Below are 27,627 nucleotides of genomic sequence, written 5' to 3'. Positions count from 1 at the left end.
ATCAAAAATTCAAATGCCTGGTGAAGGTGACCTAATTGGGAAAGAAGCAGAGGAAATGGAGATAAGGGTTTAATTGGCAAGATGTTTAAATAGTGGGAAGGACAATACTTGGTTATTGACTGGATTTGCAGCATGAGGAAGATTGAAAAGACAATATCAAGCCAAGATTTCTGACCCGAGCAACTAGGTGGATGGTGGAACAATTTGCAAAGACTGGGCACACAGAGGAAGGTACAAGTGCAGGGCCAGAAGGACTCTTTTGGACCTGCTATGGCTGAGGTACCCATGGACATACAGGTGGAAAGAGTAAGCAACTGGTGGTACCAGTCTAAGGGGCAAGGACACATATGGGCTAAAAAGAGGATATAGGGTCATCCTTAAATCAATGAAAATTGAAGCTGTGGTGCAGATGAGCTTGTCTAGGAAGATAGCAAATACAAGGCAGGAGAGAGACCAAGTGATAACCTAGAGTAACACTAACATATATAATGGGGGAAGAGAAGAAGACCCTTCAACATAGCAGACACAAGTTTTTGTTGTTATTTTCTTAATTTATTTTTTATTGAAGTATAGTTGACTTACTACGTTGTGTTAATTTCTGCTGTACATCAAAGTAACTCACTTATTCATGTGTATAAACATTTTAAAAATGTTCTTTTCCATTATATTTTATCCCAGGATACTGACTATAGTTCTCTGTGTTATACAGTAGGACCTTGCTGTTTATTTGCCATATATGAAATAGTTTACATCTACTAACTCCAAACTCCCAGTCCCTCCTTCCCCTCCTCCCCAGTCCCCTCCTTGGTAACCACAAGTTCTCTATGTCTATGACTCTGTTTCTCTTTCGTAGATAAGTTCAATTGTGCTATATTTAGATTCCACATATAAGTAATATCATATGGTATTTGTATCTCTCTTTCTGACTTCACTTAGTATGAGAAGCTCTAGTTGCATCCATATTGCTACAAATGGCAATATTTCATTATTTATTATGGCTGGGTAGTATTCCATTGTATATATGTACCACATCATCTTATTCCTTTTGGACATTTGGGTTTTTTCCATGTCTTGGCTATTGTGAATAGTGCTGCAATGAACATAAGGGTGAATATATCTTTTTGAATTACAGTTTTGTCTGGATACATGCCCAGGAGTAGGATTGCTGGATCATACGGTAGTTCTATACTGAGTTTTCTGAGGAACCTCCATACTGTTTTCCATAGTAGCTGCACCAATTTACATTCCCACCAACAATGTAGGAAGTTTCTCTTTTCTCCACACCCTCTTCAGTATTCGTTATTTCAGACATTAAATTTTAAATCATATTAAAAACATGATGTATCACAACCTTCCATGGGATTTTTTTTTTTAAGCACAGTTCTTACGTAGTTTTGAAAAACACTTGGTATCCAAAGATATCAGAAAGTTTTTCAGTTGTAGATGTGCTTCTTTTCTATACTAATGTGGTCTGGCTAGCACATGTTTTGTAGTTTGAAAAAGAATTTTCACAGGTATACATCCTGTCATTTAATCCTGGAAAAAAAAAAAAAGTCCTTCAAATCTCATACTCATTACTCATTTTACAGGCAAGGACATTCAGTAACACGAGGCGTAATGCAATAACATGTCCAAGCTTATTCAAGTCCGTCCTAGTGCCTCTAACCATCAATTCCATCAGCATAGCTCTTTACAGTGTATATAACATTCAAAAACAGCCCTGTAGCTGTGACTGACCTTATTTTGCAGATAGAAAAATAAAGGTTCACAGAAGTCAAGAGGCTAATCAATGTTTCTTACTCTGAAAATGGAGTAGCTGAACTTGTACTCAGCTATTTTGATAATGTAAAACCAGCTTTCAATGCCGGTTGACTCAGTAAGTAGCGACTTTGCAAAAATCTTTAATGTCCATAACTTCAGTGAAGTTTTTCTTTCTTTATATTGGTTTGTTTGAGTATGAAATTGGGCTTCTGATTATCCACAGCAAGTATCATGATTTTTCTAGAAACTCACTACATTTTTGCTAGAAGGTATATAGTTCTTTCTGAAAACAAAGTAATAAATGGGAACCCTAGAGGTTACTTTTCTGTTTTAGTTTCAGACTCTATTGGTGCCATAAATTAAAGTGAAAATATGGGGCTTTTTTTTGTAATCTCTAAATACTATATTTTGTCATCAGGATTATAACCATTAGTTACAAGGGAATTAAAGAGAAATAGCAATATAAGTCAGAGGCCAATACAACAAAATGGAAAGACACTTGCAATTTCTTCTACATAAATTTACAAACTATTACAGGAAGAATCCATCTATAAATGTTTCCTTCGTCTACCCTCAACCATAAAAATATATAACACAATTAAAAACAGCATATCTTCCACCCAAATGATTGTCTTGATAATCAGTGATTTAGTTAATTTTAATATAATTTGTAAATGGCAGATACCCCTGTGAAAAGGGGGGTATTCACCTTATTATTTTATTAATGATAGCCATCAGAGTTCTATTTCAGTTGGGTAGGGTCATCCTGCCCCAAAGCAAATCACCCTGCTTAAAAGTCCTTTTATGAAAACTATTTTCTTTTTTCAGCCACATGAATTTAAACATTCCAGAAGACTCTAGCATCAAGAAAACTATATGCAGATTTAGGATTAGATATAGAAGGCTGTTGTTAGGGAAAGAGCCTCTGAGCCTTGGTGAATGCTCTTGGTTATGCCAGTGACTCCTTTTAAAAGGTACATTTATTTATTCAGGGTTCTAGCTGCTTGGTTCCCATAGCAACTCAAGAGCTGGAGTGATGACCCAGTGAATGACCTTGTACTTCCTAGGATAGCTGTTGAGCCCAGGGTAAATCATTTCTCCTTTTGCAAAACTACTTTCCACTCTAGGGTCTTCCATTTGCTTGACATGTACTCTAGGTAATTCATTTTACTTTGTGGTTTCGTTTCCTCATCTATAAAGTGATAATCATAACAATAATGCTTATATCAGTTGATAAAAGATATAAGAAATTGTTACTTTATTAATTTACTCTTTCTTCAAAAATTTTATAACATACCTTTCATTTTTGAAAGGACTTGCTGTTACAGAATTATAAAAGGGAAGGTATTTTCTTTTGACGTAAGAAACATAATGTAAAAAAACCCACAATATAAAAAACAATGTAAAAATATATGTGTATAATTTCCCCCTATAAAATTCATATCCAATATTACATTTCTATTATCATTATCTGCTTCATTGATAATTTTCTTAACTCAAGCTTTGTGCTATGGAAGTTAGGATGAAGATTCTTGGACAGGAAAATTCTGCAAGACTTGTTTTCTGAATATGCAGCTAAAAGAATAGTTGGCAATTTGTGTCCTAGTTTGGGAGTACCTTTTTTTAAAATGAAGGAACTCAAATTTTGTAGTTACATAAACAAAAATCAAAGCTACTTCTCTGATGTTATAGGAATTACTCAAAATTTTCAAAAATTATTCTGCAGACCATGTCTTTTTGTAGAAGGTGGGGCTACTTGTTCACTTCTGGGAGGTACTTGGGCAGAGTGGATAAGCCTGCTGCTCCAGGGCCATACCACCTGAACTGAAATACTTACATTTTTGCTTAAAAAAATTTTATAAACTTCCCACGCCTCAATTGATTCTATCTTCTGTAAACAAGGATCATCCCAATATCTAGTTTGTGGGATTTATATGAAGAGAAAATTATAAAATATCATGTTTAAAAAGCTTAGTAAACTCTCTTAAAAAGCCAGCTATTAAATGTACCAGCAGAGAAGAATGCCTTAGGGTTGCCTTTGTCTGATTTGTGCCTGTGATCCATCAGAATGGCAACAAATAGGCCAGTAACTGAAGCCACAATTATTAACAAGCATATAGTACATAAAGCTCTTGGGGGACAAAATTTTCTTGTGTATTCATATCACTGTTGTTCCAGAAAAATCACTTGAGCTGCATTAGTTAAATTTATAATCTAATCATTTTGTGGATTCCGAGCTGATGAAAGAGCTGATGAGCTGCCCCTCTCCTGGCTTCAAGTGTAGATTGGAGAGTACATCCAACACTACAGTATCCACCTCATTTCCCAAATAAGAAAATCAATTCCTCACAATTTTGTATAATTTTTATTCTTGTTCTATCACCCACCAATCCTTTTTCTCTATAGGTGGAAACAAGGAACCCACTGAAGAAATCATGCGGTGAATTAATCTGAAATTCCATTCTCTGGGGTTTAATTCGTATAGAGCCAAAGTGCTTCGGTGTGAATGCCATGCTCCGATCTGGTGTCTCCTCTGAGGGATGAAAGTAATTTCTCTTCAAGTAGCTTCTGAGAGTTAGAAACAACAAACCAACAATCACAAAATTGTTGTGACTTTCTACAAACCCATCTGTAATGAAATATCTAAAGGGAAAGCTCCCTAGTTAGAAGTTCTTATAGCTTGGTTTTATCACAAGGCCTAACTGGGAACATGGAGAGAAGCAATTACTGTGGTTGTTAAAAGCAACATAATGGAAGAGCCTATGAATTCTCAGTCTCAACTGGCTACTCTTCACAGGGTGTGAGCTTTTCTACTGAGACATAATGTTCCATTAGTCAAGAGATGAAAAAGCAAGATCAGAAATTACATTTTTCAGCACTAACATAACCTTAGCTAGGGTTTATAGGCATAGCATAGAGAATAAAAGAAGCTTATGATGATTTGTTTCTCATTTCTGAGTAGGGTGGGATGAACTCACCTCAGTTTGCTGGGATTTGGGGGGATTTAACCCTGAAAATCCAGTATCCCAACAAGGCCCTCAGTCCTAGGCAAACTGAAATGGTTGGTTGCCCTATATCCCAAACCAAGTTAGTCCTACACCTAGCCACATCTACAGTGTAGTTTGCAGGGTTCCAAAAACACCTTTACCAAAAAAATTATCTTCATCAGCTTGAAATGCAGCATTTAAGAAAAGATAAGTAGAATCATATTCATAAAATAGTTAAAAATCCTACCTATGGCTTATTGGTAACACACGGTCCTTCATACATTGTATGGCAACAGGAGGATAGTCCTAATCCTCCTGCCTCTTACTGCAGGGAAAGAGACCATAACATAAGCCACCTCAGTGCACCTCAGGATGTGCTATGATGGCCAAAGCTCTGAGCACTGTAGGAGCACCAGACAAGTATATCTAGAGTCTGGAAGAATCAAGAAAATCTTCCCAGATCATTTTAGCTGAAACTATTTTAAAATTAAAATAATTTTTAATAGAATGTTTAAAGGTTACTTTCCATTTACAATTATTACAAAATATTGACTATATTCCCCATATTGTACAATATATCCTTGAGCCTAGTTTATACACAATAGTTTGAGCCTTCTACTCCCCAACCTCTATACTGACCCCCCACCCCCCGGCACTAGGGACTATGAGTTTGTTCTCTGTATCTGTGAGTCAGCTTCATTTTTGTTTTATTCCTTAGTCTGGTGAATTTTTTAGATCCACACATATGTGATATCATACAGTGTTTGTTTTTCCCTGTCTGACTTATTTCACATAACATAATGCCCTCCAAGTCCATCTATGTTGCTGCAAATGGCAAAATTTTATTTTTTTTTGGCTGAACAGTATTCCATTATACCACATCTTTTTCATTCACCTGTTGATGGATGCTTAGGTTGCTTCCATATCTTGGAAAGTATAAATAAAGCTGTTGTGAATGTTGGGGTGCATTTGTCTTTTTGAGTTAGTGGGATTTTTTGTGTTTTTTTAAGTATAGTTGCTTTACAATGTTGTGCCAATTTCTGCTATAGAGAAAAGTAACACATTGCTTTTCTTATATTATTTTCTGCCATGGTCTATCCCAGCAGATTGGATATAGTTCCCATTGCTTATCCATTCTGATTTTTTTTTTCAGATATATACCCAGGAGTAGAATTGATTGATCATATGGTAGTTCTATTTTTAGAAGAGTGGCTGCATCAGTTTACATTCCCACTAACAGTGTATGAAGGTTCCTTTTTCTCCACATCCTCAACAACATCTGTTATTTGTATTCTTTTTGATGATAGTCATTCTGAGAGATGTGAGGTGGTATCTTATCGTGATTTTCATTTGCATTTCCCTGATGATTAGGGGTGCTGAGCATCTTTTCATGTGCCTGTTGACCATCTATATTTCCCCTTTGGAAAAAATATCTATACAGTTCTGCCCATTTTTCAATTGGGTTGTTTGGTTTTTTATGTTGATTTGTATGAGCTGTTTGTATATGTTAGATATTAATCCCTTATTGATCATATCATTTGCAAATGTTTTTTCTCATTCAGTAGGTTGTCCTTTCATTTTGCCAGTGGTTTCCTTTCCTGTACAAAGCTTTTAACTTTAATTAGGGCACATTTGTTTTTTTTTTATTTTATTTCCTTTACTTTAGGAGACATTTAGATCTTTAATTCATTTTGAGCCTGTTTTTGTATGTAGTGTTAGAAAATTTTCTAGTTTCATCCGTATCCATGTAGCTGTCCAGTTTTCCCAGCACCACGTAATGAAGACATTGTCTTTTTTCCATTGTATGATCTTGCCTCCTTTGTCATAGATAGATTCATTGACCATAAATGCATAAGTGCATGGGTTTATATCTAGGCTCTCTATTCTTTTTTTTTTTATTTAAATTATTTATTATTATTTTTTTCCCACTGTACAGCAAGGGGGTCAGGTTATCCTTACATGTATACATTACAATTACATTTTTTCCCCCACCCTTTCTTCTGTTGCAACACGAGTATCTAGACAAAGTTCTCAATGCTATTCAGCAGGATCTCCTTGTAAATCTATTCTAAGTTGTGTCTGATAAGCCCAAGCTCCCGATCCCTCCCCCTCCCTCCCCCCCCTCCCCCTCCCATCAGGCAGCCACAAGTCTCTTCTCCAAGTCCATGATTTTCTTTTCTGAGGAGACGTTCATTTGTGCTGGATATTAGATTCCAGTTATAAGTGATATCATATGGTATTTGTCTTTGTCTTTCTGGCTCATTTCACTCAGTATGAGAGTCTCTAGCTCCATCCATGTTGCTGCAAATGGCATTATGTCATTCTTTTTTACGGCTGAGTAGTATTCCATTGTGTATATATACCACCTCTTCTGAATCCAATCATCTGTCGATGGACATTGGGTTGTTTCCATGTCCTGGCTATTGTGAATAGTGCTGCAATGAACCTGCGGGTGCATGTGTCTCTTTTAAGTAGAGTTTTGTCTGGATAGATGCCCAAGAGTGGGATTGCGGGGTCATATGGAAGTTCTATGTATAGATTTCTAATGTATCTCCAAACTGTTCTCCATAGTGGCTGTACCAGCTGACATTCCCACCAACAGTGCAGGAGGGTTCCCTTTTCTCCACAGCCCCTCCAGCACTTGTTATTTGAGGATTTATTAATGATGGCCATTCTGAGTGGTGTGAGGTGATATCTCATGGTAGTTTTGATTTGCATTTCTCTTATAACCAGCGATCTTGAGCATTTTTTCATGTGTTTGTTGGCCATCTGTATATCTTCTTTGGAGAAATGTTTATTCAGGTCTTTTGCCCATTTTTCCATTGATTGATTGGCTTTTTGGCTGCTGGGTTGTATAAGTTGTTTATATATTCTAGAGATTAAGCCCTTGTCGGTTGCATCATTTGAAACTATTTTCTCCCATTCTGTAAGTTGTCTTTTTGTTTTCTTTTGGGTTTCCTTTGCTGTGCAAAAGCTTTTCAGTTGGATGAGGTCCCATGGGTTTATTTTTGCTCTCATTTCGATTGCTTTGGGAGACTGACCTGAGAAAATATTCATGAGGTTGATGTCAGAGAGTGTTTTGCCTATGTTTTCTTCTAGGAGTTTGATGGTGTCCTGTCGTATATTGAAGTCTTTCAGCCATTTTGAATTTATTTTTGTGCATGGTGTGAGGGTGTGTTCTAGTTTCATTGCTTTGCATGCAGCTGTCCAGGTTTCCCAGCAATGCTTGCTGAATAGACTTTCTTTTTCCCATTTGATGTTCTTGCCTCCCTTGTCAAAGATTAATTGACCCTAGGTGTCAGGGTTTATTTCCGGATTCTCTATTCTGTTCCATTGGTCTGTCTGTCTGTTTTGATACCAGTACCACACTGTTTTGATGACTGTGGCTTTGTAGTATTTCTTGAAGTCTGGGAGAGTTATGCCTCCTGCTTGGTTTTTGTTTCTCGTGATTGCTTTGGCGATTCTGGGTCTTTTGTGGTTCCATATAAATGTTTGGATTGTTTGTTCTAGTTCTGTGAAAAATGTCCTGGGTAAGTTGATAGGGATTGCATTGAATCTGTAGATTGCTTTGGGTAGTATGGCCATTTTTACAATATTGATTTTCCCAATCCAGGAACATGGGATATCTTTCCATTTCTTTACATCTTTGATTTCTTTGATGAAAGTTTTGTAGTTCTCAGCATATAGGTCCTTTACCTCCTTGGTCAGGTGTATTCCGAGGTATTTGATTTTGTCAGGTGCAATTTTAAAAGGCATCGTATTTTTGTATTCCTTTTCTAATATGTCATTGCTGGTATACAGAAATGCAACTGACTTCTGAATGTTAATCTTATATCCTGCTACTTTGCTGAATTTATTAATCAGTTCAAGGAGTTTTGGGGTTGAGTCCTTCGGGTTTTCTATGTATAGTATCATGTCACCTGCATACAGTGACAGTTTGATCTCTTCTCTTCCTATATGGATGCCTTTTATTTCTTTGGTTTGTCTAATTGCTGTGGCTAGGACTTCCAAAACGATGTTGAAGAGCAGTGGTGAGAGTGGGCATCCCTGTCTTGTTCCAGATTTGAGTGAGAAGGCTTTCAGTTTTTCCCCATTGAGGATTATATTTGCTGTGGGTTTCTCATGAATGGCTTTGATTATATTCAGGAATGTTCCCTCTATACCCACTTTGGCGAGGGTCTTGATCATGAATGGATGTCGGACTTTGTCAAATGCTTTTTCTGCGTCTATTGAGATGATCATATGATTTTTGACTTTTCTTTTGTTAATGTGGTGTATGATGCTGATTGATTTGCGTATGTTGAACCATCCTTGTGAACCTGGGATGAACCCAACCTGGTCATGGTGTATAATTTTTTTGATATGTTGTTGGATTCGGTTGGCTAAGATTTTGTTGAGAATTTTTGCATCTATATTCATCAATGATATTGGGCGATCGTTTTCTTTTTTGGTGGTATCTCTGTCTGGTTTTGGAATGAGGCTGATGGTGGCATCATAGAATGTCTTTGGGAATATTCCTTCTTCTTCAGCCTTTTGAAAGAGTTTAAGGAGGATGGGCACCAATTCCTCTTTATATGTTTGATAAAATTCACCTGTGAAGCCATCTGGTCCTGGACTTTTATTTGTAGGGAGTGATTTGATGACCTCTTCAATTTCATTTCTAGTGGTCGGTCTGTTCAGTTGGTCTGTTTCTACTTGATTCAGTTTTGGCAGGCTGTAAGATTCTAGAAAATTGTCCATTTCTTCCAGATTGTCAAACTTGTTGCCATATAGTTGTTCATAGTATTCTCTTATGGTTTTTTGTATTTCTGCTGTATCCATTGTGATTTCTCCTTTTTCACTTATAATTTTGGTTATTTGGGTTCTTTCTCTCCTCTTTTTAGTGAGTCTGGCCAGGGGTTTGTCCATTTTGTTCTCCTTTTCAAAGAACCAGCTCTTGGTTTTATTCATTTTCTCTATTGTTTTTTGAGTCTCTATTTTGTTGATTTCTTCTTTGATCTTTATAATTTCCTTCCTTCTGCTGACTTTAGGACTTTTTTGTTCTTCTTTTTCTAATTCATTTAGGTGGAGGGTTAAGTTGGCCATTTGGGATCTTTCTTCTTTTTTGAGAAAGGCCTGTCTTGCTATAAATTTCCCTCTGCGCACTGCTTTCTCAGCATCCCATAGGTTTTGAGCGGTTGTGTCTTCATTATCATTTGTTTCAAGGTAGTTTTTAATTTCCTTCTTGATTTCCTCATTGACCCATTGGTTTTTTAGTAGCATGTTGTTTAGTCTCCATGTAGTAGTTTTTTTTCTCTTTCCTTTTCCCATGGTTGATTTCTAATTTCATGGCATTGTGGTCAGAGAAGATACTTGAGATAATTTCTATGCGCCTGAATTTATTGAGGTTAGCTTTGTGTCCCCATATGTGGTCGATTCTTGAGAATGTTCCATGAGCATTTGAGAAGAATGTGTATTCTGCTTTTTTTGGATGTAGTGTCCCGAAGATATCAATGAAGTCTAACTTTTCTATTGTTTCCTTTAGGATCTCTGTTGCTTTATTGGTTTTCTGTCTAGAGGATCTGTCCATTGATGTGAGGGGGGTATTAAGGTCTCCTACGATGATTGTATTCTCATCCATATCTCCCTTTATGTCTGTTAATATTTGTTGTATGTATCTGGGTGCTCCTGTATTTGGGGCATATATGTTGACGATAGTAACATCCTCTCCTTGGATGGATCCCTTAATCATTAAGTAGTGACCTTCTTTGTCTTTCTTTATGTCTTTTGTTTTAAAGTCTATTTTGTCTGATATGAGCATTGCGACTCCTGCTTTCCTGTCATGTCTATTGGCGTGAAATATTTTTCCCCACCCTTTCACTTTCAACCTATATGTATCTTTTGTCCTAAGGTGAGTTTCTTGTAGGCAGCATATTGAAGGGTTTTGCCTTTTTATCCACTCAGCCACTCCGTGTCTTTTGATTGGGGCATTCAGTCCATTGACATTTAAGGTGATAATTGATAGATGATTATTTATTGCCATATGAACCTCGTGTTCCAGTTGATTCTATGGTTCTCCATTCTTCCTTTTTTTTTTTTTTGGTTGGATGGTCTCCTGTTATTATCTGCTTGAGTGTATTTTTTTTTTCATTTTTTGCAAATGCAATATTTGCTTTTGGCTTGTGGTTGCCCTGTTTTTTAAGTATGCTAACCCCTTCCCATAATTGTGTGTTTTAGCCTGATGATCCTGTAAGTTCAAACACTTCATTACTATATTAAAATTAAGAAGAGAAACATACAAACTAACAAAAAGGGTTATTTACTTCCTAACATCCCTTGCCCACATTTTATGGTTTTGATGACTCTTTTTTATTTTTTTCTCTTTAATTTTATTTTGTTTGAAGCATGTTCATGATTAAATCTGTATGCTGGCTTATTTGAGTGACTGCTCTCTGATTGCGGTTTCCTCAGTCCTAGTTCTTCCTCTTCTTCTTCTTTTTTTTTTCTTTTCTTTTTTCTTCCCTTTCCTTCCTTTCTTTTTGGTTTAGAGAAGCCCTTTCAATATTTCCTTTAACCTGGGTTTTGTGTTGCTATATTCTTTAAGTTTTTGTTTGTTGGAAAAAATTTTTATTTCCCCTTCTATTTTAAATGATATTCTTGCTGGATAGAGTATTCTAGGTTGCATATTTTTTCCTTTTAGCACTTTAAATATCTCTTGCCATTCCCTCCTAGCCTGTAGTGTTTCTGTAGAGAAATCAGCTGATATTCTTATGGGGGTTCCCTTGTAGGTAACATTCTGTTTTTCTCTTGCTGCTTTTAGGATCCTCTCTTTATCACTAACTTTTGCCATTTTTATTATGATGTGTCTTGGTGTGGGTCTATTTGGGTTCAGTTTGTTTGGCGCCCTCTGTGCTTCTTTTATCTTAAACCCAGCATCCTTTAGATTTGGGAAGTTTCCAGCGATAATTTCTTCAAATATATTTTCCATCCCCTTATCTTTTTCTACTTCTTCTGGAATTCCTATTATGCGTAGATTGGCCCGCTTTATATTATCCCATAGGTCTCTTATATTGCTTTCCAGTTTTTGGATTCGGTTTTCTGTCTGTTGACCGGATTGAGTGATTTCCATTATTCTATCTTCCATATCACTGATTCGTTCTTCTGCATTATTCATTCTGGTTTTTACTGCCCTTAGTTCAGTTTGCATCTCTGCAAATGAATGTTCTAGTTTTTCTTGGCTCCTCCTTATATTTTCTAGTTCCTTTCTGAGGGTATCTGCATTACTGTTCATATCTTCTCTTAGTTCCTTCAGTATTTTCACTATTTCTCTTTTGAACTCCAGGTCTGTCAGACTGCAGAGATCTGTTTCATTGTTGACTGTTTTAAGTGAGTTCTCCTGTTGGTTTGACTGGGGTGGTTTCTCTGCTTCTTCATCTTGCTTGTTGTTTTCCCTTTCCTGAGGAAGTTGTACTCTCCGTTATCGGGCAGTGTTTGCCTTGTCACTGCTGTGGAATATTTCCTGAGGGCTGGCGTTGTTGGTCAATCTTTTTTGAGGAAGTGTGGCTTTTCTGGAGTGTTGATGGGGCTGACAGTGTTTCTTTGAAGCAAAGGAGGGCTTCCTGAGGGCAGACAGGACTGGAAGGTCCACACCACGATGGTAGCAGATTTCACTTGGTCATGCAGAGCTTGCTCTGGTGTTTTTCGGCTGTGGGGTTCTTGCAGGGGGCTGGGGGTGTTGGGCAGCTGTTCCTCAGGAGTGTAGCACCCTCTGGGGGCTGGAGCAGCTATCTAGGTCACTGAGAACCTAAGAGGCTCTTCCCTAGGGCAGCCCAACTCAGAAGGACGGCCTGAGAATGTAGGCAGATCTTTTCATAGTCTGGCCAAGCTTGTTGCAGCTTTTCTGGGCTGCAGGGGCTCTTCTAGGGGGCTGGTGGTACTGAGCAGCTATTCCGCGGCAGTGGGGCACCCCCTAGGGGCTTGGGCGGGTAGCAGGGCCACTGGAATCCCTAGAGGCTCCTCCCTAGGGCAGCCCAACTCAGAAAGACCGTCTGAGATCTTTTCCGGACTCGGCCAGGCTTGTTGCAGCTTTTCTGGGCTGTAGGGGGTCCTGCCTGGAGCTGGCAGTCCTATACAGCTGAACCACTAGGGCACCCCCTGGGGGCTTGGGTGGGTAGCAGGGCCGCTGGAAACCGAAGAGGCTCCTCCCCGGGGCAGCCCGACTCAGAAAAACCGTCCGGGAATTAGGCAGATCTATTCACTGCCTGGCTAGGCTTGTTCTAGCTTTTCTGGGCTGCAGGCCTTTTCTCGGGGGCTGGTGGTGTTTGGTGCTGCTCTGCGGAAGTGTAGCCCCTCCAAAGGGCAAGCAGGCCTGTGCAGGGACAGCCCCCTCGGTGGTAGGCTTCAGGCAATTGTTGAGGCCAGCCCTCCTGGATGGCAGGCAGCCCCAGGTTCGGTGAGAGAGCAGGGGGTGGTGGGGGTGGGGGGAGGGGATGTACTGGGAAGCACAGCTTTCAGCTAGCTATCGGGCCTGTAAGCTTGCTGTGGCATGGGGGGTATTCTATGAGGACCCACCCCTTCTTCTCTCCCCTCCCCAGCACAGGCGCAGACCAGGCTTTTCTCCCAGGTTCCCTCTGATGAGGCTTTCCACTTCCCCGCCCCTGGAGTATTGCTCCCTTTCTCTGCGACAGCTTTGTTTTCTAGTCTCCCAGGCAGTCTCTGCCCCATCAAATGGTTTCTAGACCTCCCAAGCAGTTTCCGCTCCCCCCCCCTGCCCCCCCCCCCCAGCCCGGGGACTATCCTCTGGAGCCGAGGTCTGGGTGCCCAGCCCCCACCCAGGCGTCTCAATTTTTGGTGACTGTGCCTGTAGTTCAGATGGTCCGTTAGGTTCTTGATCGGCTTTTCCGTACTGCAACTTACTGCTACACTCTTCTCTGCATCTGGAGATCCTCCGGTTCGTTTGATCTTTCCCCCCGTGGTAGGTGACTTTCCAGGGTGTGGGATCCCTTTCTCCTCCGCAGTTCCCTTTTGGGATGCGCCCGTCCCGCTCGATCACCTTCTCTCCACTCTCCTCTTTTCTCCCCGTTCTGCCCCGTAATGTCACGAACTTCTTGCCTGTTATTGGGAGTTTAGGTTCTTCTGCCAGCGATTGGTTGCTGTTCTGTGCGAGTCATTTATTCTGTAGATGTGCTTTTTTGTGTGTGTTTGTGGGAGAGGGCGAGCGTGTCCCCCTACTCCTCCTCCATCTTGTCTCTCCTTGGCTCTCTATTCTTTTCCATTGATCTATGTGTCTGTTTTTGTGCCATAAGCCAAGATCTTAAGCAAATTTTCAATTTAGCACTAGAAGTCACTATACAGAGCCTTATGATAAGAAGCGAATCTAGATAAGCAAGTTTTCCTGACTATTATGCAACTTAAAACAGCTGACATTTCTGGGGAAAGGAGATGCTCTAGGATGGGAGAAGGTGAACACGGAGAAGAAAGATCTGCAAAAGCACCAGAAGGGGAAGAGTGGGTTCCTCCAGAGCAAACTTCTTCCTTTTATCAAGTTTGCCTTCATTTCCTATAGAAGAATCTAGTCCCCTGGACCATTTCCCCTCCCAAGTAGCCAAAGTCCCCCCTAAGGTATTCAAATGTTTTCCCCATTTGTATCTATTTAAACTCGTTCATCTTTTCAGGTTCTTCTGAACATCTTCACTTTCAACAGTCTTCCTTGTTCTTCATCCTCCCTGGTCCTCCCTGATCTTCATCCTCCGCAGCCTCCTAACCCTTTACTACGTGTGCCACACATTTATGAGCTTCATTCTATTTGATTTCAACATTTTACATATTATGCATCAATACCTCAGAGTTTGTTGAGCACCTACTATGTGCCAGACACTCTTTCAGGTACTGATTGAAAGTAGTGAACAAGTTAAACAAGACACTTGGTCTCCTGGCAGATATAGTGCTTTTTGTAAAAAAGTAAGATAATAAGCACTGAAAGGTACAGACTGTGTCAAATATGTCAGTTATATCCTCTACAGGGTCAAAAACAACTATGGTGCCTATTGGGCGATTTCTAAATATTTGTTGACTTGGATAATTGAAAAATTCATGGAGTTCCCATTGCGGCCCAGCAGAAACGAATCCAAGTAGGAACCATGAGGTTGAAGGTTTGATCCCTGGCCTTGTTCAGTGGGTCAAGGATTTGGCATTGCCCTGAGCTGTGGTGTAGGTTGCAGACATGGCTCAGATCCTGTGTTGCTGTGACTATGGTGTAGGCTGTTAGCTACAGCTCCAATTCGACCCCTAGCCTGGGAACCTACATGTGCCATGGGTGTGGCCCTAAAAAGCACACACACACAAAAAATCCATTAGTGAAATTGTTCATTTTAGGAAACAACAATCAAAGCTGATGAAAGAGAGATGGTATATAGAGATTACTCAAGGGTCCAGTTAAAGTGTTACCATGTAAGTACACACCTGACTGTGTGGTCCTAGAGATGTTAAGGCTCTGAAAGTTAAATGAAGAAAATGGAGTTGTAATTTTAGGAAAACTCCCTATGATGAAATTACTAATTATTTTTCTTTTAACAAAGCTCAATAAGATAGCATGTATAATGAATGCAAAGAAAAAAAAAATCTGAGTTTAAATTTTGTTTTGCCTCTGTGACCTACAAAAGTTCTTATTTCCTTTGACTCTTATTCTGCTCATATTTATTTATTTATTTAGTCTTTTTGCCATTTCTTGGGCCGCTCCCGCGGCATATGGAAGTTCCCAGGCTAGGGGTCTAATCGGAGCTGTAGCTGCCAGCCTACGCCAGACCCACAGCAACACGGGATTCGAGCCGCATCTGCGAACTACACCACAGCTCACGGCAACGCCAGATCCTTAACCCACTGAGGAAGGGCAGGGATTGAACCCTCAACCTCATGGTTCCTAGTCAGATTCGTTAACCACTGCGCCACGACGGGAACTCCTGCTCATCTTTAAAATGACACAATGTGAGTTCCCATTGTGGCTCAGCCATAACAAACCCGACTAGTATCCATGAGGATGCAGGTTCTATCTCTGCCCCACTCAGTGCCTTAAGGATCTGGCATTGCCATGAACTGTGGTATAGGTCACAGATGCAGCTTGGATCTGGTGTTGCTGTGGCTGTGGTGTAGGCTAGCAGCTGTAGCTCCAGTTCAACCCCTCGCCTGGGAACTTCTATATGCAACACCTGTGGCCCTCAAAAAACAAAAAAAACCCACAAAAACAAAAACAAAAAACAAACCAAAAAAACCCAAAAGCGGAAAAAAAAACAATAAAATAAAATGGGACAATGTGCTGATACCTCCTATTTGCCCTCTGTCTCTACCCTACCATTCTTCTGTGTCTTAGGAGGCTGAATACAGGAATTGTATCAACAGACTCCATGGCTCAGGATTCTGATTAGGTTCAGCCAATGGGGAGCTGGCCAGAGACAGAGGATGGGAGGTTGGTTTTTTTCTTCCACTGCAGTAGTTTTTTTCCACCTTCCTCAGCAGTTTTTCTTCTCTTCAAATGCTCCATTCCTGGAACTTGGCCATCTGGCTGTAACTTCTCCCTGGTTCTCTGTTGCTTCTAGTCCCAGAGTATGCTCCTCTCCCTTGTTGGTTTCCATTAACACTGCCCACGGCTCTGTAAATACCTCCTTTATTAAATCTTCTACCAATTACCCAGTTTGACTGTTGCCATCTTTTCCTGTTTTGCAGACAAAAATCATATTTGCCTCTTGCTAATGTAAATATTTAAGCTGAACTATGTGAAGTGTCTAGCACAGTCCCTAGCATAAAGTCTTCCTAAATATGACTCTCTCACTCTCCTTCTCATTCCTATAGAACACTATGGCCTTCTTAAAGACAAGGTATTAATCTATGCTAGTATGGAATCTGTGCTTAATCTGATTTTTAACAGTTTAATAAGATTTTCCTTGAAGAGGTCTTTGTTACTATAAAGAAAAACTTGGAATTCCCTTGTGGTGCAGTGGGTTAAGGATGCAGCATTGTCACTGAAGTGGTTTGAGTCATTGCTGTGGCACAGTTTCGATCCCTGGCCTAGGAACCTAGGAACTTCCATATATTGTGGGAACAGTCAAAAAAAAAAAAAAAAAAAGAGAGAGACAGAGAAGAAAAATTCTTATTTATATCAGTATCATTAGGAAATAAAATGCATCTTTCAATGAGTCATGGCAATCTAAAGAAAAGTGTACTTCAATTGTAATTGTTTCAACCAGAGTCAAATTTGTGCTTTATAATGAGATAATATTCCTCCTTTCAGGAACACATCATACTCAGACTATAAAAGAGCTCAAGGATAGAAGAAAATTATTTATTTCTCATAGACAACACCTTTGTGGACAAAATATTGCTTACAAAATTTGTGTTAGAAATGATTGATAATATTTCTAGCTCAAGTTTCCTATAGATTTTGTGGCAGGAATAGTAACTGATGTGACAGAATGTGACAGAGTACCTGTTGGGAAATGACCAAGTCTCCCTTTTCTCCATAGGATGGTCATGGACAAATGAAAAGTGTTCTTTCCTTTTGGTAGGGGTGACAAGGCTTGTGAGTTATTTTATCCAGCAATCCTTACCTACCTTACCTCCTGCAAATAGTTAATACTCAGAAGAAGTAATCAGCTGTTGCATGTGTGCTGGAAGGAATTTTCTGAACACATCTTTGTTATGAAAGGCTTAGGTCCATGTAAATAATTAAATTGAATTACTCAAAGAGAAAATTAATCAGCCGAAGTACGCTGATTGAGGATTGAAGAAGGTGCTCTATGGGGTTGATTGATCCCCTGCCAGGATGGTGGTAGGGTTCTGGTGTCAAGAGTAGCAGGATCAGACACTCATGGGAATGCAGAACCTTTAAGGGGTGGCACCATAATGCAATGCTGGGCTGTGTGTGGGAGGTTGTCACAGTGGCCACATTCCCTAAACCTTTCGATATCTGAGTCGTTTTGAAATATACCTATATAGCTCCTCTCATCAGGAAGTTAAGTTTTTGATGGCCATTCTTGCTGGTGTAAGGTGGTATCTCATAGTAGTTTTGATTTGCCTTTCTCTAATTATTAGTGATGTTGAGCATCTTTTCATGTATTTTTTGGCCAACCTTATGTCTTCTTTGGAGAAATATCTATTTATATCTTCTGCCCATTTTTTACTGGGTTGTTGTTGTTATTTTTAGATATTGAGCTATAAAAGGTAGAGGTTTTGTCTATCCCATCACCCAAGGAGTGTTCTGTCATGCTTAGACACAGAGAGACTCCAGAGTGGGATTGATCTCCAAGTCAGGGCCAGGGTCCAGACGGTCTGGAGGGAACATGAGAATGGCCTGGGGTGACGAGTGGACCAAGAGCGAGTGGGTGTGCTGCACAGAGCTGCGGCTCTGGCTGGGCATGCTCTTACCACCTCCGGGGTTAGTGAACCACAGGTTCTGTTGGCCCTGGCACCCAAGGCTGGGGCTGGTGAAGGCATGTCACGAGGAGATGCCCCCAAGCCCGAGGGGCTCAGAAGGCCCATCCTGCCAGGCGGAAAGACCCGGGGAAGCATTGGGAACTGTCGCTTGGTCCACCGGGCCACCCCCATCCCCACAGAGCCAGCTATGGGGAGTGAGTTGGTGCTGAATGCCCAGCCTTTATGCTGCCGGTAGTTCTGCATCTCTAGTGCAACTTTGTGTGGGAAGGTCCAGAGGAGCTTTAGCACTTGCTGTTTCCAGGACAGCAGCCGTTTCTTCTGTGTCTCCGTGAAAGCCTCATGAGACAGGCACTTTTCCATGAACAGGAGGTAACTGGTGATGTTCTTGTCTGGTTGGGACACCAGCAGCTGGGTGCACACTTTGCCCATCAGCTGTGTAAACTGGCTGGGGATGTCTCCGTCAGTGATGGGAGCTGGGGCTAACTCACTGCAATCAGTGGGAACTGGAGCTGGTGGAGGAGGAAAGCTCTCTGCAGTTGGAAGGTCCTTGGCCTCACTGCCCTTGTCTGTGCTGGGGTGAACCAGGGGAGACTCAGCACCTGGCAGCGGTGATTCCCCCCGGCACCCATCCTTGGCAGGAGGGCACCAGCAGCCACAGCACATCCTTCCAGCACATCCTTTTCCAGGGATTTGAGGATGCTCTGCCTCTCATGCAGTTTCTGGATGCTCAGGGCTATCTTGTGGTGGGCAGCTTTGGTGACATTCTGAGATTCCAAGTGCTGCTCAGTCAGTGTCATCATCTCCTCATAGCTCATCTGTGAGAAGAGGGCCATGTACTTGTGCAAGCGGAAGCTCTTTGAGCCACAAGGGCACGTCTTTCATGCCACTGCCATCCTCCTGGAAAGTGTTCCGGCTGGAGCCCTGCTCCTCCATCTGCTCACTGTCAGAGGAGGCCATGCTGCTTTGGGGTGCTGCTTTGGGAGAGAGGTGTGTGGTCCAGCGTGGTAAAAGTAGCCTGGGCCACAAGCTCCTCTGGACTCTGCCACTCACCAGGGGCCTGGGGGCTCGTGGGGATGAGCGACATGGAGCGCTTCAGTGGGCTTGGGTGGATTTGGCAGGGGAGACCTGCATTTGCGTTACTCTCAATACTGTTGATGGCTGGTGGCACTGAGCTGGGTGGGTGGAAGGGCACGTGTCCATTTTCCTGGGGTATTTGTTCTGCCAGCCTGGTCCTGCCTCCCCAGAGCCCTGGCATGAGTGGTAGCTGGGCTTAGGCTGGGTGTGGAAGCCACTAGCTAGCTGCTCTTCCAAGTGGCTTAGCCAGAGCCAGATCATTGCAGTCCTCCAGTGTGGTGACCGGGTGGATAGGGTATAGGAGAGCAGCTGGCGGCTCTCTTTGATGAAGACATTGCTCTCAATCAAGTAGGCCAGCACCTTCTGCAGCAGCCTCATATACTCTGACTTGGCCTCTGTATTGCCTGACTGGAACAGGGGCAGATGGGATGGCAGGAGGGACACCACCTTTTCTTTGGATTCCTGCTGCCACTGGCTGATGATGGCAGCACTGTTGGCCTCCAACCCCAGCAGGTGAATGTCATCGCAGTCTGCCAGTGAGTGCTCCAGCCAGAGCTGCAGAAAGTGGGCCTGGGTGCAGGTGACTCGCTTCACAAGTGACAGCAGTGCCACTGTCTGTTCATACTCATTCCAGCCCTTGAACCAGCCAACAAGGATGCCCACCTGGTCTCAGAACATCATGGTGCCAGGCCTTGGGCCAGGGTGGGGGGATGGCAGTAGTGAGGGCCAGCACCTGTCACATGGTCTCAGCTCTGGGCTCTGGTTACCTCTCCCCTGAGGCCAGGGCTTGAGGATGTTCCTTGGCGTGGTGGCAATGGGTGATGGGGGAGGAGGACACCTGCTCACATTGGGGGAGGTCTTGGTCCAGCCACACCTCTGCAGGCTCCACCTTGGCCTCTTCCACCACCACCACCACTGTCCAGGCCTTCTCAGACTGCCACCACTGCCATCTCCCCCTCTCCGGCCCACGAGCTCACCTCCCTCCTCTCACACTGACCACCACCACCACCACCTTGTGTGCGGTTTTAGAGAATGTTCTAATTTCATTCTTTTGCATGTAGCTGTGCTGTTTTCCCAGCACCATTTATTGAAGAGACTATCTCCTTTGTATATTCTTGCCTCCTTTGTCATAGATTAATTGACCGTAGGTGCTTATGTTTATTTCTGGGTTTTCTATTCTTTTTCATTGATCTATATTTCTGTTTTTGTGCCAGTACTCTATTGTTTTGATGACTGTAGCTTTGTAGCATAGTCTTAAGTCAGAGAGCCTAATTCTTCCAGCTCCATTTTTCTGTCTCAGAATTAAAGGCTGGAGAATGTATGGAGAAAAAGGAAGGCTTTTACACTGTTGGTGAGAATGCACATTGTTGCAACCACTAAGGAGGCTCCTCAGAAGGCTAAATATAGGACTACCATATGATCCAGCAATCCATTTCCTGGGTATCTATCCAGAGAAAACCATAATTCAAAAAATACACACATCCCAATTGTCACTGCAGACTATTTACAACAGCCAAAACATGGAAGTAACCTAAATGTCCATCATCAGGGAAATGGATAAAGAAGATGTGGTACATATATAAAATGGAATAATACTCAGCCATAAAAAAGAATTAAATAATGCCATTTGAAACAACATGGGTGGACCTAGAAACTATCATACTAAATGAAGTTAGACAGTGAAAGACAAACATCATATGATATCACCTATATGTGAAATATTTTTAAAAAGGATACAAATGAACATTTTTGCATAACAGAAAAAGACTCACAGGCTTTGAAAAACTTATTGTTACCAAAGGGGACAGGTGGGAGGTGATGGACTGGAGGTTTGGGATTGGCATATGCACACTGAGGTATATGGAATAATTAGCCAATGGGGAACTGCTATGTAGCAAACAGAATTCTACCCAGTATTCTATGATAATTTATGTGGGAAAATATTCTGAGAGAATGGATACATGTATATATATGACTAAGTCACTTTGTTGTACAGCAGAAATTATCACAACCTTATAAATTAACCATGCTTCGACAAAACTTTTAAAAAGTGGAGCTTAGAGGAGAGGAGATCAAGACGGTGGAGGAGTAAGATGTCACGGTCACCTTTTCCCACAAATACATCTAAAAAAGTGGAGTTTATTTCTTTATCCCTTCAGTCAGAGCTGAATTGTGGGATCTTCTGCAGTGGAAGGGATGCTATGCCAGTTCCAAATGTAGACCTCAGGAGGCCTTGTGTGTTTCTGCTCTTGCTCTTAGAACTTGGAAAAGCTGCCATGTGTACAGAATCAAGATAGCCTACTATGTCAGAGACACATGGCCTGGTCTCTCTCCAATCCCCATACAATAGCTAAACAACCCCAAGAGACCACTTTGCTGAGTTGTAGCTCCCCGCAATAATGTGAAGTCAAATGAGACAAAGAGAATTACTCAGCAAAAGTTCAATCCCAATTGTCAACCCACAGAAACATGAGCTAAGAATCTTTAAATCACATTCAAATTTTGAGGTTTTTTATTACATAGCAAAGTTAACTGATACACTATGCATCTATAACCTTGAGATTTTGTTCAGGATCTCTGTGATCTAGCTTGACATGGGGAGAATAGTGCTACCTGCTTACAAATGAGCCATATTGACCTGTAAAAAAGAAGCATCATTGACCATTGAAGATGTCCAACATCTGCCATTTTTCCATCCTGCCTATCCTTCAGGATTCTTTTGTAATCCAGGGAGAAAGGCAGGAGAAAGCCTTGCCCCCAGTTCTGTCAGGTCAATTGATTCTGAACTTTATAAATGTCCTAATATGTGGGGACATGAGTCAAACTTAATTTTAATGAGAAAAATAATAAAACTTGGTTCTGTAACATATCAAATTTTTAAAAGTAAAATTTAAAATATTTAACAAGCCTTTATTTGAAAAGGCAAGTGTTATACTTCAACTCTCCTTAGTTCTTATATACTGTTTCTCGACCAGCATAGGAGAAATAACCATCAGATATTATATCTTTCTGGAAGAGGTTTTTGAGTTCTGACTTAATATGTGGTAATTTCATGATTTTTTGAGCAAATGTTTGGTCAAGTTATGAGATAGTTAATAAGTGTTCAAGCCCAAAGTAGTGATTGTTGAAATGTTATATATTTACAAAGAAGTTGTGGTCTTAACATCACATGAATTGAATATTAGTACTGGCTTTGCTATTAATTAATATGATGCTGGTGAGTCATTACTCATATTTGAGCCTTTATCTGCAAACTCAGAAAAAAAAATAATTCTTAAGTTCCTTTGAAGGCCTGCTAGTCTTTGTCTCTCCTACATTTACAGTTGGGTGACTTATACAGAGGCATAATTATGACTTATCAAGAGGCAAAATTATGACCTTATCCAGAGACATAATTTACTCTCCATAGAATATCCTTGAACTGATTGCTGCTTACTCTAAATATTTTTCCTGTAAAGCAGTTACTAATGACAAGAGTAGCAGGCCCCTAATTAAGCCTTGCTTTGTGTTGTCTCTGCCACTGTTATCTTGCTATCTGTTACCCGTTTATCTGGTCTCTTGAACTAGTTTGGAGCCTTGTTGAGGGTGGTGTCTCATCCTTTTTTTCACTCCATTTTAAATTATAATATGGAAACCTAAAAATAACTCAATGAAAATTATCAATTCACATAAACTTGATTATTAATAAATTGTGACATACTTTCAAAATGGCCTTTTTTTCTAATATTTGTTAGATCCCTTCAAAAGCATTGGATGACCTATGGGGTTTTAGGCAGGCATTTCATTTGTTTAGGATATAACTTCTAATGCATAATGTGGGAGGACTGAGCTAGGACATCTGCGAGATCCCGTCTTCATGTACTAATCTGTCATTTTTTAAATGCTATGAAAGTTCAGGACATAGATGTTTGTCATGAGCCTCATTCTTCTCAGCTAGATAGACTTGGCTCTTAGATGTAAGCCTAGCTTTGAGCTATGGATGGTTAACTCTAGGCACCCAGCTATTGAAGGCTGGCAGGTAACTCTAGGCACCCAGCTTCAGGCTGAATGTCACAGATACTTTGGCTGGGTGCCGACAGAATGCTCTCCTATCTCATCCCTACCCTACCACCCTCATCCCCGAAACACAAATGTGTATACTCCACATGGTTGCAAGTCTTCTAGGAGGTGCTACTTAGGACCACCCTCTGTTCTGAGACTCTATATGTTAGATCGACTATTTTTTTTTAACCAATCAGAAACTTAGAAGTAGAAAACTTGATATCTAAATTCCACAAAGTTGAGTCTTTTTTTTTTTTTTTTTTTTTTTTTAGGGCCGTACCCACAGCATATGGAGGTTCCCAGGCTAGGGGTCTAATCGGAACTACAGCTGCCAGCCTATGCCACAGCCACAGCAATGCCAGATCTGAGCCACATATGCAACATACACCACAGCTCACGGTAACGCCGGATCCTTAGCCCACTGAATGAGGCCAGGGATCAAACCCACAACATCATGGTTCCCAGTCAGATTCGTTTCTGCAGTGCCATGACAGGAACTGCAACCAAGTTGAGTCTTGATTATAAAATTATTTTCAAAAATTTTAAAAGCTTTACAAAGTAATTATTTTTAAAAGATGATATCTATCTCTTTAGAAGTAAGCCTCAGCTTTGTAAAGATGTAGGTCACAAAACCGTCACCCAAGATTATCAATCTGAAACCTGTAGCTCAATAAGTACTTTGCATGAAATGTGGGAACTGTTGTTTAGAATTCCTGTTTTTCTCCTAATTTGCGTGATTATAATCTGTCTTCTATATATATATAAATAAAAGATTAAAAAAAACCCTGCCTTCTATTTGTTGGAAATATACCACATACACTTCACCGCAAGATCTGAAATTGATACTAACTCCTTAATAATACTTCTAGTTCATTAAGTGAATCAGTATCTGAAGATCTTGACATTATTCAAATTTAAAAAATGTATGAAAATATATAAGTAACCCAGTGATTCCATGAGAGGACTATATGTAATATCCTTATTCCCAAGAAAGGCCACCAACAACAAAGTCCAGTAAAACTTCTTTGAAAGATATTTTATTTTGAAGCAATATTACCTTTTGTGAGAAAAACTATGGGCAAGAGTCTGGGCTTTGGAATCAGATACCTCTGAGGTTTAAATCCTTGCCCAATATCCTGCTAGATAGGTGTCCATAAGTAAAATACTTAAACTTTCTATTATTTTTCTTTTTTTGTAAAATAAGATTAATAATACTACTTGGCAATATTATTGAGGATTAGAGAGAATGATAAGGACAAATGCCTAACACAAAGGAGATACTGAAGAAAAGGGATCTATCATTAGATATTATTCTATGTTATAGAAAAAAAGATCATTTTCCTTTCATTCAGTTGGAGCGAATTTACTTATTTTTACAAAGCACCTTGTATTGATTATGTATGGCTTGGAGACATCATGAGCAAGAATGAGTTAAAGTGATTTTTCCTTTTAATTAAAAATAAATCAATATCATGGGGATATTTAATTTCTTCCAAAGGGCACATGAGATAATCAATAACATTTCTTATTACAGATGCTGCATAAATTTGAAATCAAAACCAGCCTTCTATCACAGAAAGACAGATTAAGGTAACAGGGCTCAGTCCAGAAAAGCTTCCTGCTTGTTTGGAAATGGTCCCAGAAATACCTAGGATTAAACATTCAGCCTACCCTTACACTGTAGATTTGAGCAACACTTTCAGGAGGGAGGAAGTGGATCCCCAGGGTCATACTTATCTCTTACAACAGGCCTCAGTTGTTTTATTTTTCAGCATAAATCCTAAGTGTAAGATGGTAACAATGGTGGAAACAAAATATCTATTGCTAATTTTTTAACCCACAATCATCATTGCTAATTAATAATTAATTATCCTTGTTCTTGGCTATGTTTTAATTAAATAAATTATCCCCATTTTACTCTACTTGACAGAATTTTACTGTCTAATAGAGCTGATACAGTCAAGGACTGAGAGCAACAAAGTGAATAATAGATAAACTAGATAAATACCAAAAAAAAAAAAAACAAACCCCAAAGTGAATGCTAGTAAATATCAGATAAATATGGGATAGCTAAAAGCCAATCAATAATGAATAATGATGTTGGACAGTGAAAAGAAAACAGAACCCCAAAACAAATATTTAAGAGTTCTTATCTCATTTATCGCTCTAATGATCTATGTGATGCTAGGTAAGTCATCCTCTGTGGACCTCAGGACCTTTGAGACTGCTCTACTTTCTAATATGGGGAAGTTCTCATGTTACATACTTGGTGACATTCGCTGGTGGCCCCTTCGCCTTCTATTGAGTCTATTTTGCCTTTTAATATATTTTTGATATCCATTAACCCCAGATTTCTATGTAAGTGTAAAAGGCTTCCCTCTTTCCCTATTTCCTCAATAAGAGCCAGATTATTCTAACTTTAGGGTAATTTCTTGATTTCAAGGCTTTGGTTGATCTTAAATTATAGAGATCCAAAGGAATGGGTACATTTAAAAATTATTAGGTATTTACATTTTAGTAAAATTGCAAAGGGAAAAAAGCAGCAAGCTTTATCTTATAGTCCCCCTTATTCCCTGTAGTAAAAACAACCAGATGTTACCCTTGTGCTTGGTTTTCCTTCCCTTTGTAACAGAAGTCCTTGTTTTCAGCTGGACACCCAATTCGCACAAATAGAGACTACATTTCCCAGTCTCCCGTGCAAGTAGTTATGCCGATAAGATTAAGTCCTAGGTACTGTAATGTAAGAGCACAAGTGTACTTAAAGAGATGCTGGGTGCCCTTCTTCATCATTTCTTCCTTCTTGCTGCCTAAAATGTATATGTAAGAGCTGGAGCTCCAGCAGTCATCTGGTGTCCTTGGAAATGAAACTCACAAACGTGGCCTAATTTAAAGCAAGTGTAAAGTGCTCTTCTGACTTTAGGGAGATAATCAGCCCCACTCCACTTTTGTTCATTTAGTTGATTCCTGGCTTTTTTTTTTTTTTAATTTTTTATTCCTTCAACTCACCTAAATATCCAGCTAAGGTAGGAGAAACAGGACAGAATTAAGTTCCTCTAAACCTTTCACAACTCTAGTTTTTTTTTTTTTTCATAACTCAGTTTTCATGGGTTCTTCCACAAATAAGAGGTGTACTAGACCACTGAGGAGATAAATCCCTGTAGTAAAATTTTAAGAAGGGATAAACATCTCAAGTAATAGTAAGTATGGTGTTAAATATTTGTAGTATTTCAACATGTCCTATGGTATCAGACTCTGAATTCTGAGCATTTCGGAAGATAATGATGATAGTACAAAATAGGAAATTCTTCTGAAGAAAGACAAACTCTAAGTAGCTGTGCAAATTTTTATTAAATGCCAATAATTATATACATTTAAAAATCAGTATTTTTTTTTTTGTACTTCTTGCGAAAAAAAAAATTATATAAAGAAGTGCACCTTTACATAGATCTAAAAAAGTTGCAGCACTCTTACTTCTAATAAGCTATCATGAAACATATTGATACCGGATTCCTTTTTACCTTTTGTTTTTAGCTAATTTAGATGAAATTTTTCTAACCATCACATAACCTCAACTATAAGGGGAGCATTTAAAAAACGTTTTCTGAGTAGTTTTAAAAACTGTATTATATTGCATTACATTTGTATTGATTGCAAGATTAGAAGACATCTCAGATTTCTAAAAACAAAAAGAAAAACACAATCTAAAATTAACAGGACATTTTGAATATGGTAAGACTGCAATTCTTTTTTGTTGCAATATTGAGTCAATCTGAAATTTTTGAGGTTTGTATCTTTGATAAATTCTTATATATAAAATATTTTCAGGCAGCGTTTCTCCAATTATGGCAAAGGACTACTTGTATCAGAATTGCTCCAGCATATGTTTAAAATGCTAATTCCCAGACACCTGCTCATGTCAAGTGAATGAGAGTCTCTTTGCATGCCTTGAGAATATGAATTTTAACACCCTCAAGAGGTTTTCAAGCACATTTAAGTTTAAGAATCACTGTGCTACTGCTTTGTCTAGTGCAATGAAGTTTGAAGCTGATTTAACTTATTACTTCCATGTCTCTGTCAGTATCGAGTTCATCCCTTTTCCAATCTTCCTCCAATAATCATTTTGACCACATGTGAAAACCCGGATAATTACTAGATGATAATGTTAACTCTTAAGAGGAGAAGGGAGTTTTTAGATCAGTACAGAGAATATGGATAGCCACACATATTTTTCAACTGAAGGAAAAAGATAAGGGTAATAAAAGTACAGTTCTGAGATTTCAAAACCGTTTTTGAACTAGTCTGGGAGGAGTAGGACTGGAATGTAAGGAATGACTCTGTTAAAGATGGGACAGAATTATTT

At 39.9% G+C, this 27,627-nt stretch overlaps 1 pseudogene; it reads right to left on the bottom strand.

Moving 5' to 3' along the window:
• Positions 1 to 183: 183 nt before the first annotated feature.
• LOC125138068 (protein Smaug homolog 2-like) lies at positions 184 to 19,907 on the bottom strand (annotated as a pseudogene).
• Between the last annotated feature and the right edge of the window lie 7,720 nt (positions 19,908 to 27,627).

Source organism: Phacochoerus africanus, chromosome 1 (genome assembly GCF_016906955.1).
Source record: "Phacochoerus africanus isolate WHEZ1 chromosome 1, ROS_Pafr_v1, whole genome shotgun sequence".
Classification (NCBI taxonomy): Eukaryota; Metazoa; Chordata; class Mammalia; order Artiodactyla; family Suidae; genus Phacochoerus; species Phacochoerus africanus.
Note: the sequence above shows the minus strand (reverse complement) of the source record. Positions and strands in the feature narration are given on the sequence as shown.